Source organism: Triticum aestivum, chromosome 2D (assembly GCF_018294505.1).
Source record: "Triticum aestivum cultivar Chinese Spring chromosome 2D, IWGSC CS RefSeq v2.1, whole genome shotgun sequence".
Classification (NCBI taxonomy): Eukaryota; Viridiplantae; Streptophyta; class Magnoliopsida; order Poales; family Poaceae; genus Triticum; species Triticum aestivum.
In genome coordinates this window covers 331,096,927-331,109,684 of record NC_057799.1, presented here as the reverse complement: position 1 = coordinate 331,109,684, position 12,758 = coordinate 331,096,927, and positions in this window count along the sequence as shown.

Here is a 12,758-nt window from a genome sequence, read left to right as displayed (position 1 = left end):
GGGGTCCGGTAAGGAGATCTAGAACCGTCGAGTAGGGTGTTTGTGGAGCGGCTCCGGTAGGGTGGACTACAGTGTGGGCGAAGCGGATCTATGGCTGTGGACGAGGGCGTAGGTGAAGCTGCTCCGGTGGTTGGGTTAAGGATGGTGTCGACGATGCGGATCTGCGGCCGTGGACGGGGCGTCAGAAGCTGCTCCGGTGGTTGGGTTAAGGGTGGTGTCGACGATGCGGATCTGCGGCCGTGGACGGGGCGTCAGAAGCTGCTCCGGTAGGTTGGATGAGGGTGCGAGGAAGCGGATCTGAGGCCGTGGACTTGTGAGTTGGCAAAGCGGCCCCGGTAGGGTTGAGAATGGTATAGGCGAAGCTACTCCGGTAGGGTTGACGATGGTGTCGGCGAAGCGGCTCCGGTAGGGTTGAGGAAGGTGTCGGCGAAGCGGCTCCAGTAGGGTTGAGGAAGGTGTCGGCAAAGAGGATCAGAGGCCGTCAACGGGGGCGTCGGTGGGGCGGCTCCGGGGGGTGTGGACGAAGCGTCTCTGGTAGGGAGTACGAACAAGCCGCTGCAGATGCGCGGCGGTTGACGAGAGTACCGGCGAAGCAGATCCGGCGCCGTGGACAAGGCCGACACTGAATGGGCTATGGTACAATGGTGGATGAGCAGTCTACTTGTTTCTAGGGGAGGTGGGACGGGTAGATGCGGCCGCAGAAGCAGATCCGGCGAGGTGGACGCCGCTGGCAGTGAATGGGCTATGGTACGCCGGTGGATGAGCAGTCTAGGGTTTCAAGAGGGAAGGGGAGAAAGGGCGATGAAGTACGGACGGCGTGATGTAAGATGCTCTGGTGATGTGGAGTTAGTCGTTTTTGCAGGAGGGGGAGAGGAAATGGGGGTGTCGTGTAGTGGGGAACCGGAAGTTACCAAAGCAGCCCCGACCTATCATGTAGATGAGAGTGGTATTGTAATTTTTGGTCTCCGTGCACCAAGGACAAAAGGGGGATTTCGCATGCTAAAGACTAAGGTGGTGGAAATTTTAGAAGGAGGCGGGAGATTTTGTCGCCCGCGGGATCGTTCGTATCCAGTTTCAACTAATTTTGGACCGTGCTAGCGGGAAGGTCATGCTAAACTTTGTACACGGGGCACGCATCAGCAGTTAATAATTGGTGTGAAGTCCACCCCAGAAAAAAAGACAATAACTCCGGATGATGCGCCGATAACTTGGACGTTCACACGGGCGCGGCCAATCGTACGGGTGTAGTGGTGCGTTCACAAAAAAAGGGATCAAACGCTTAGCCTATGTATTTCTCATGTAAATAGATAATTTAGTGCCATTGGTTATTTACTTTAAACATAATGCATTGACGTGTTAGTGTAGAGGCGCACAAAAAGAAATGGATATTGTAGTCAACTACTTAAAAGTATTACCTCATATGATTACATAGCCTCCATTTCATAAATTGCGTACCCGTTGAATTCATATATGAATATTACATATATTACTTCAAAATAGAAACTTAAATCATCCAAGACTACTGAATTTGAATGCAAGAGTAACAATGGTGCATATACATGATAGCTACATTGGTTGTTTGAAGAAACATCACTGTAACTTTGGCATGCACAACTGAAAAGGTTTATTTAAATAGAAAAGAAATGTGATATGTGAGTGTCCAATCTTTATAGCGTTGAATCGATACTGTACCTTTGGCCACGATACGAAGTAGATATTTACTTATGTTCAAGCGATGCACGTCCATGATCGCTAGATAGTGATACGTGAATGAATTGTGCAATCTCTCTCACACGCATACATATCTCATTTCCTTGTGGGCATCGGAATCACACACGCGCACTTCATGTATTTCTCTCCCTCCGTCAGGGTTAAATTCGTCTTTCTACCCCATCCTACAAGTCTCTCACACAGAAACACACACGCTCTCTATGTCTAACACGCCCACCCCTTTAATTCCGCCCACCCGCAGCCACTAATGTCTCAAAGTATAATAATGTCTCTCACACATATGCTATCTACCTATCCCTTAATATAGCTAGATATGTGTCAGACAAACTCCTTCTCCCTACTAGCAAGATGCCCATGCGTTGCACGGAACATCAATATGCATTTGTATGAGAAGTTTATCTTGTGGGAGAAAAGGATGAATGAGGGAATGCCTTATTTGCAAATGCGGAGAGGGGTGTGGGTATCTTTTTGCAAAATTGCCATAGTTTCCTTCCTGTCCGTCGGATATAAATCGGATGGCCTATATTGCAGGATGGCAGGAACACCATCATCACCAACTCTGTTTTTTATAAGAGTAGAGATATGTGAGTGTCACTGCCCCCCCCCACACACACCCACACTTCCCAACACCGAAGGAGTAGGGTGACACCTCGATCTTGATACTAATCTATTGACTGGCTTCTCTCTCAAACATACACACACACACTACCCGGCACCGAAGGAGTAGGGTGGCACATCGATCTTGATAATAATCTATCTACTCCTCTTTCAAACACACACACACACTCGCTATTAGTTGTGCCTCTGTGCCTACCGCGCACACTCTCGATACGTCTTTCTCTCCCTCCCCCCCAACAATGACAGCAGAAGGGTGACAACTCGACCCGATCATAATCTGTCAATTGGTTTCTCTCTCAAACATTGTGTCTCGGTGCCTCGCTCGGTAGCCCCCTCGATATGTAGACTTCTCACGCGCGCACAGCTGTAGTGACGATGACGCTGAACCCAGTGTGCCTTGTTTTTACCAGCCTCATGTGATAGTTTTCACCCTGTTTTCTCTTAATTAACAAGGCAACCTTTTCTTTGTTACTACTAGTGAATCTGAAATCATTCGGGGCAGACATAAAATATATCACTTCAACCCAATTATCGTAGCAACTATTTTAAAAGAAATTAGCTAGCTGCCCGTGCGTTGCACGGAACATCAAGATGCATTTGTATGAGTAGTTTATCTTGTGAGAGAAAAGGTTGAACGAGGGAAGGCCTTATTTGCGAACGTGGAGAGACGTGTGGGTATATTTTTGCAAAATTGCCATAGTTTGTTTCCTATCCATTAGATATAAATCTGACGGCCTATATTGCAGGATGGCACGCCCACCATCATCACCAACTCTGTTTTCTACTCCCTCCGTCCAAAAATACTTGTCACCAAAATGGATAAAAAGAGATGTATCTAAAACTAAAATACGTCTAGATACATTTCCTTTTATCCATTTTGATGGCAAGTATTTCCGGACGGAGGGAGTATTTGTCTTTTTAGAGATTTCAACAAGTGACTATGACTGGACCTTACCAACATACTCAAAAAAGTAGTCCATAATTTTGATGTTACCCTCTTTTCTTGGCGGTGCAGTGCCATCTGGATACCTCATAAATAAATCAAGGACAAATCTGACCCCTTCCTGAAAAGACATACGGAGCAAAATGAGTGAATCTACACTCTAAAATGTGTCTACATACACATCCGTATGTGGTAGTCCATTTGAAATCTGAAAAAGACAAATATTCAGGAACGAATGGAGTATATATAAGAGTAGACATGGAGATATATCTCCAGCATGGTCTACAACAAAAATGTGCTGGGCTGGTTTGCGCCGGATGCTCGCAACGCGATGACATGAGTTCGAATTCTGTCTTTTAACTTTATATTTTTATATTATATATTACTCTACTTATTTAATATATACTTCTTTCGCTACTGTACTGACAGTGGAACCCACAGAGTACTTAGAATACAAGATTAAGGATGGACTTGTTTATTTTTAACTTTCTGTACGAAGCTGTAGCCACCCTGCAAGTCACGTGTACACTGTACATGCAATTAACTTTTTATAGAGGGACAATCATACAGGCAATTAACTCAAATGGATTGGATGTCACTATTATTTCCAGCATAAAGAGCATCTCCAACGGCAGCCGGCAAATTTCCTCCCGCTTCCTTAAGCGGAGGACGACATCAAACGCCAGCGGCATACATTTTTACAACTCTAACCAACGAGATGAAATTCGTGCAAACACGGACTGATTTCATATAAGCATGATGGATTTCGTATAAAAAAGCCGGATCTTCATATAAACATGATGGATTTCATTACATTTACATGAACTAAGAGGTGCCAATCCGGCTCTCTTGTATAATTAATACTCCCTCCGTCCGGAAATACTTGTCCTAGAAATGGATGTATCTAGACTTATTTTAGTTCTAAATGGCCGCCCGCGGATCCCTTTGTCTTCCTCATGTCCGTCAGACACTTGCGGGGTCGATGAAGGTCCTCGGAAGAGACGAAACAGCAAAGAAACCACCTGAATCCGTGGTCGTCGCCTCGGCGGTGGCCTTCATGGGTCCCAAGTGGCGGCGGCCTCCCGTGTTCTACTTCTCCTCGATGATGGCGGCGGACACGGAGAAGCTGGCCACCGACTCGTCGCTCTCCACGCACCCGGCTTCTGTCTCTGCCTGCATGGCGCTGCCGCAGGCACGGGAGGCGCGCCCACAGACACGGGAGGCACGGCCACCGCAGACACTGGTGGCGCGGTACGACGCGGCACCGACGGCGCCCGTACCGGCGTGCCAGCCGCCGTGCCGGCGTGGAGCAACTCGCCACTCCTCATCGAGCTGAACTGGAGCGGCGAGTTGCTGAACCACGCGCCTGCTTGGGGCGGCAACTGGCTCCGTCGGGCCAAGCGAGGTTGGTGAAGCACCGAGCGGCCTCGCCCGTATCCGGAGAGCTTGGCGGGCCACCCAGCCGGGTAATATGCCGGAGAACGGCTCACGGAAGCCATCGGAAGAGTGGAGAAAATGGTGAAGGAGGAGATGGGGAAGCGGCGGAGGGGTGCGATTCTTGCCCGCTGTCTGTCTGGCCTCGTGTAAATAGAGGGCGGACGGTAGGAGCTTGGCCGGCGTCTGGCCTCGTTTAAACTGAGGGCGGACGGGAGGAGCTCGGCCGGTGTTGCGTTTAATTCTGGCCCGCTCATGAACGGACGTGTGGCAGGAGTAGGATTCTCGGTTTGCATGCGAGTTTAACGGAGGGGTTTAATGGAGGCGCCAGGCGTGCAGCGGGCGGCGCAGTACTATTCGATTTGACAGCAGTAATGAGCCGTCAAATCACAAAGGCCCTCGCCTCTCGTGAAACCGACCGAGCTAAACTGCCCCGCCCTCTAGCCTTTTAAAAAATGTATATACTCCACTTTTGTACAGTAGTAGTATCGATGGATTGCGCCATGGAGCAAAACTTGAAATTAAAAAAAAGTGGTACATATAGAGAGCGCTCGTCGCTAAATTAGGCATATAGTACTATTAAAAAGGCTTGTCACAATAATGGTGTCCAGCACAAGTGCACAACCCACCCCTCAAATAAAACTAAGTACCCTGGAATTCTTTGACAAAACTAAGCACCCTGAAATTCTTTGACAACTAAACTGCTGGCTATATGATGTTGGCCATATATATTATACGTATATAATGTGAAGAAACGAGCGGTAGTACTATACCAACTAAAAGATGAAATGTAAGAAATACTAGTATGTACGTACTGAAGAGTTAAAGTAACAAGAAGAAACATAACATAGTTCTGTTCGGGGCTCAGCACAACACACCCCTCAAATTAAATTAAGCACACCTGAAATTAAACTTTGAAACTATTCCGGTAGACACTTCATTAGAACCACCATGAGCAACGACACTGCCACTTTACTCGGAGTCCTCGTCCACGTCCTCGACTTCGTCCTTGTCCCTCTTCCTCTTGGCCGATACTTCTTTGCTTGAACCGCACACTTGGCTGTTGCTCTTCATCCAACCCTTGTAGATATTGAAGCAAAGGTAGCCATCCATTGCAGTGTAGTGGATGTGTTCTATATCTAGTACATTCCGCTGCCATGCATGATGATGAAACGTGTATGGAGGTTTCTCCAGTTTACCGTACGAAGGATGAACCATGGCTCCTGCCAGGGTCAGCATTGAAGGCTGACGAGAGGACACCAGCCGATTCTTCTGGAGGTCGAAGGTGTTGCCTACCACGAGGCCTATCCGACGCAGGACTTCTCGCGTCTCTGTCGAACCGACTAGGCGGAACTGCCCCGCCTACCGCGCAGGAAAAGCCCACGCAGTATACTCCCTCCGTCTAGGTGACCAAGGTGGAGAGGAAAACGAGAGAACTTAATGTTTAGTATTTGCTAAGGCTGGTTGTAATGGTACTAGCCTTAGCAATTTTGATGAGGTGTCATAGAATTAAATGAAGAAAGAGAAAGAGTTGAGTACTATGTGTCATACATGGCAATAAATAAAGTACTACATGATACTAATATATGATACATGGCGCAGGAGTACTAAGTATTATTAATACAGTTTTGCTAGAACTCATCTAGATGAGATATAATTTTGTCTCATTCATCTTTTATAGCCATTGGATGTGATGCTATACAAGATACGTGTGTGCTGACGTGGGTTGTATTTGTTCTTGTGCAACGAACTGACCACTACATGTCATCTTTGATAGTCTCAAGTCATTAAAAGCATACAAGCCCCACATCTCTTCTTGGTTGATTCCTCTATTTATGTCCAAAAATAAGAAACAACGTGAGAGTTAATGCACCACGCCTATGTGTTTACTATTTGGTTTTCATAAGATGATTTAATACTCACCTAGACGGAGGGAGTATTCGATTTGACAGCGGGCGGCGCAGTTCCCGATACGGCTTTAATGCAGACGAGGGAGGGAGTAGCGGTTCCTGATATGTTGAACGGCCAATGCATCCTCCTTCAATTAATGCATGAGGGAAGTAATGGGAGGAGGTCCGGGAAAAGAGGCTGCACGATGTGAATGCAACGCAGTTTGCCCTCATTGCCCTCATATAAAGGCGCCCCTCCATTCCAATGCATCTACCACATTGTGTGCACCTAAGCATTTGCCTAAGCACCTACACTAAGAGCAAAAGAGCTCACTCCAGACCCATGGCGGTGATGCGCGTGAGCGGCCAGCGGCGGCGCCAGATGGTCCACGACGCCGGCCTACGGCATGGCGCCGAGGATCGTCTCCAGACGGTGTTGGAGACCGGCTGGTGGATGGCCGCCGTCGATGCCAACTACGACTCTCAGTTGGACTAGATGATCGTTGCCACCAGCAACAACTTCAACGTCCTCAAGAAGCTCGCGGACGACATCGCCGTACTCCTCCAGCCCGCGCGCCCGGGCTCCTCATTGCCTGCCACCCTAATCGGCCTCCATGGCCGGAACCTCTTTCAAGCACTGGTGGCCCTGTGACTGCCCGCCGACGCCACGAAGAATGTCCACCTGGAGGTCGCGCTCGCCGCGAGGAGCCTCGCCCTGCAAGAATTCGTCGACCTACACATCCACGTGTACGAGCAAATCGTGTACATAGGTATCTACAAGGCCAGTGAGGACGCTACGATGTTGGCCTTCCTCAACCGGCTGGAAGCCTTGGATGCCTTTGCTTGGAAGCACCTCGACCTCGCCACAAAAGCCGCCGCTCCTTAGCCGCCGGTCGATGGCCCGACGCACTAAGTTGAGGAGGAGGAGGTCGTATGTTCATGGATCCATCTTTCTTCTTGCCTTCTGTAACGACCACTTCGATCGCATCATCGTGGCCTTAATTCTTATTGTGCTGTTGCATTCTCGTTCCAGTCAATACCGACATGTGCGATCCCTTTGCTTAATTATATGCATCACTGTAACTAGTACTCCATCCGTCAATTTATAAGTTGTGCTTACCTTTTCCATCAACTTCATGCAACGCGCGGGCATCTTGCTAGAAACACTAGAATATGTCTATATAATCCGTATGTGATAGTCCATTCGAAATCTCAAAAAAGACAAATATTTAGGTACAGAGGGAGTAATATATTAGGAGTATATCAAAACAATAGTGGTTTCTTTCAAGTTTGTGAACAAATACTACTATTCTACTACTTTGGATCCATCGCAACGCACGGGCACATTGCTGGTAAAAGGAAAAGGCCTGCCGCGTTCGCGTCGCACCCCCACACGCCCGGGAATCGAGAGTACAACACGACCCGTCCGGCACGGCACATAGCTTAGGGAAGGCGTGTTGCCTAGCATTTTCACTTTCATGTGGGACCGCCGTTGAGCAAACCGACACCCCGACCGCCGCCGGGTTGGAAAACCGAAATGAGGGGAAGATCTAGTTGTAGCACGGAAGCCAAGAAATTTGGCGTCAGACGGGACTCGTTGATAGAGTAGGAGCATTCCGTACTAGTACTACTCCTACTAGTACCAAGTTTGTACTCCTAATACTATATTACTAGTACTACCACTATACAACTAGTAGGTACGTGCACGACACAACATCGTAGGAACAAAAAACGGGAAGATCTTGTTTTGGGTGATTTATCTTTTTTTCAATCAACGTAGTATGAATAATATGATGTGGGGGGCACCCATGAAGCTTATGTCGCTTGGTTGCATGGCTACGGAAGGTTAGAGAAAAATAAATAGATATTGTGTTTAGAGTGCACTCCACTAAATAGATATACTTTGGATCCATTGCAACGGACCGGCACATCTATATCTATACCCCCTATATAGTGTGTGAAAAACTTTGAAAGTTGGTCGTTGGATGAAGCCAATCCGACGGTACAAAGATGGCAAATCCGAGCACTACTGGTCGTTGGATATCATCCACCAGATTCTGCCACATGTATAATCTAGAAGACTCCATGGTTGAACTTAATTCATGACTAACTTTGCCACAACTAAGCTTAGGCAAAGTTATTAGTTCTTCAAAATGAGAGCCACAAGTTGGCAAGCCTAAGGGAATCTTGCCACATTTTTTGTGTGTATGTCATGTGGGGCCTTAGTGTGGCTTACCTAAGGTGTGGCTTGAACCAAACACTCACCTAAGTTAATCAAACTTTCCTAACCTTACATTCCACCAGATTTTGCCACATGTTAGAATCCAGAAAGCTCCACATGTAGAAGCATAATGCACAAACCACCAGAATCTCATGCGTGCAATGCACGTGTACCTTACTAGTACTAGTTGGTAGTAGTAAGAAACAAATTCCAGTTTTGGCACGAGCTTGTACTGCGGGAGCACCACAAGGCCTGCCGCAGGAGTTACATTTCCCTCTCGGGGCCCACGGGACCGAACTTCAGTGGCTTAGTGCCCGGCCTATGAGTCAATGACATGCAGACCTTAAATGCGGCTGGCCCAGATGTCATTCTCATGGTGGTGGCATGGTTCGCGACTCACTCGTTCGAGATGAACCGGCCGGTGGTGGCGTGGCCGTGGCGAGGGTGACACAGCTGGGCGTCGGGGCATTACGAGGCGTAGATGGCCACACCGGCGGGTACTACCTGTAGTACATAAGTACTCTAGCTGAGGATTGATGACCGGGACGAAATGTGTCACAGCCGCTGGATGAAAATTCGATGGTGCGAGAGTACGGATCGGAGAACAGCAGCGGAGCAGGCAAACCGCGTCCAATCGGGTGTGTCTGTGGTAGAAAGTTGATGGTCGCCGCAGTTCAGCTGGCCCGCATGTCATGCACACAAAGGCAGATGAGCGGTGGGGCCGAGAGGGATGAGGGGAAGTCGGGGGGATGAGGATCCCCTGACGCGAATAATCCTACCATTCTGTCACTGATATGTGGGACCCATAAGCGTGGGTCCCACCTGTCAGCGAAGGAAAGGCAGGGCAAGGCAGTGATAGCCACGTCAGGGGATCCATGTGCACGTCGGGGGACGTCGTGTCGTGGGTTGGAGCGGCGTCGTGGGAATCGCGTGTGGGTGTGGCAGTGGTAGAAACAAGAAACATGATGGTCGCCGTGGTTCAACTTCCATGGACAAGCTGTCATGTCTGCTGACACATGTATATCAAAACTAGAGTGTTTATATTTCAAGCACGTGAACAAGTATTATTCTACTAATTTGGATCCATTGCAACGCACGGGCCAGCACATTGGTAGTAGTAGTGTCCATCTCTATCTCTAGAGGCCTTCCCTCGTTCATCCTTTTCTCTCAAAAGATAAACTACTCATACAAATGCATCTTGATGTTCCGTGGAACGCACGAGGATGTTTCCTTGGGGGTCTCTCCAGCGCGGCGTGGCCGTAGTTGCAAGTTGACGCCCCTTGAGATGCCGACGTTGAGGGGCACTCGGATTTCCTCCGATGAGCAGGTAAGATGAGTTTGATCACGTAGTAAATGCATTCTAAAGACTACTTCCGTGTCCATTTCCTAATTCTCCCCCTGCCCACTGTTTCACAGGTTAGGCTCGGTGCAGGAGATTAGCTTGCATATGTACGGGAGGGTACCAACATCAATTTGCACAACAATTACAACGGTGACACCGTTCCTGTAGAACCTTTGTCCAACATTGGGATCAGCCATGCAACGTGCCACCGCATGAATTGGTACGATGGAACCACGGTGAGATTGAATAAGATAGTACGAACCTTGCACATGGCGGTCAAAGGCGGACCATGCTGTCTGCGGCCGATTTGTTGCCGTACGAGTAGGAACACGCCGTGCTCCTTTCTAACCGCATCTTCGCGGTGACAAACCAGGGGACTTATTTTGTATGGGACACATCCTACGATATACTCCCTCTCTCCCAGTTTATTTGTTTTGAATCTTTTCGTTTTATAAGTTTCAAATTCGAATTTAGAGCTCCCCATCACATGTTGAGATTACAATGTCCATTAAATCATTGCGTGCATGTATAGTAAAGAAACAAATCTCGAGTTTGGCACGAGTTCGTGCTGCGGGAGCACCACAAGCCCTGGCGCAGGAGTTACATTTCCCTCTCAGGGCCGTCGGGACTGAGCTTCAGCGCCTTACTACACCTACCTTTGAGTCAATAACATGTGGACCCGATAGGTGACTGGTCCACATGTAATGCTCCCGTAGGTAGAGGGGCAGTGGGGCCAAGAGGGGTGAGCTGCAGGTCGGGGGACATGTGGTTTCATGGGTTCGAGCGGCGTCGTGGGAATCGCGGGTGGCTGTGGTAGAAACTTGATGCTCGCCGCATTTTAGGTGGCCCACATGTCATGCACACAAAGGCAGAGGGGCGGTGCGGCCGAGAGGGGTGAGGCGCACGTCGGGGGGCGTGGTGCCGTGGGTTGGAGAGGCGTCCTGGGAATCGCGAGATGAAACGTGAGGGTCGCCATAGTTGAACTTCCATGGACAAGTTGTCATGTCTACGGACACATGCACTGCATACCGATGACTGGAAGGAGTAGCAGAGAAAGCTATATATGCGGACAAATAGTTCCTTATAGTCAAGCGGACCCATGCTACTACTCTGTTCCAAAGACATGCACACCATCGAAATAGTCCATCTATATCAATATACACCGAGAGGGAATAATTTTTTTTACACGAGAGGAAATAGTTCATCCATCCATAATGCCCTCCTACTGGTGCAGCCTTTTCTTCTTCTTCTTCTTCTTCTTCTTCTTCTTCTTCTTCTTCTTCTTCTTCTTCTTCTTCTTCTCCTTCTTCTTCTTCTTCTTCTTCTTCTTCTTCTCATTCTTTGTGGGAGACGGCTTCGCAACAAGCTCTTTTGACCTTGCAGCTATCTCGAAACTCACACGGGCATCGAGGGCAGCATATTTTATCCGCTCATACGTCAAGGGATAATTCTCCCATCCAGACGACCTTAATGCCACCATCTCGTCACCCTTCTGAAGATTTGTACCGAGCACAAAATTTGCTACGTCGAATAGGGATGGTGTCTGTTTATCACAATCTTCTACAGGAATTTTCATTCTGGTTTGTAGGCCAGCGATGCTTTTCAAATCAAGGTTGTACGGCTCCAGCTTCTGTTTGTCCCCTTCGATGGCTGCCCCACAAAAGTATACGTCCTCCCGAGACAAGAAATCGTGAAGCTCACCTAGTATGGAGGGCGAGTGTATGATGTGGTACACCAAAACAACATATTCGAGGCACAGCTGAAGGACGGCGGCGCGCTGGATCTTCCCAGGGGCACGCTTCGTGTACTCTGCGTCGAGACCGATTACCCTCCTCTCTACCTTTTCGAGGGAGTTGGATACATTGTTGATCCACTGCCGAAAAACCCTTGGGTGGACGGTGACGGTGGCAACTATGCGCATCGAGCCTTCGACGAGGACATGTTGGACGCTAAAAACCTGCATCTCGATCTCTTTCGCCATTTGGAACCGCTGGAACGGAGGGCTATGGTTTGGAGAATTAGGATTAGATGGCTTGTCTAACTGAAGTAGTAGATGATTATTTAAAGAGGTTAAAACAATGTGAACGCAGTGGGGTCTGGATGCAAATGAAGACGAAGGGGAGGTGAAGAAGCTGAGGAGAATCGGTTCCCGATGGAGAAGTAAATGGGAGAAGTGGCGTGTAGGCAGTTGATTCGACGGCTACCTAGACTAAACGAAAAGGCTATGTGGGTAGACTGATGAGTCATACCTGTTCGTGTACTGCCCATCCTTCCTGATAGGTGGGACCTATGCAAACAGATAAAAAATGTGTCATAGTTTTTTTTTGAGCGCGTGAGTGGGAGACACAACATTCTCTGGTTAAGGAATACTCCCTCCGTTTAGGTGAGTATAAGTCACCTTATGAAAATCAGGTTTTCCCAAAACCTTTAGGCGTGGAGCATTAACTTCCTGCTCGATCCCCTCCCAGCCTCATTAGCCAGCGTTCTCTTCCTCTGCTGCCGCGTTCTACCTTTCCATTTTTCCTCTTCTCAAGTGTGGAACGATCTGCATGCCGTCCTTGATGCACCAGAATGACCACT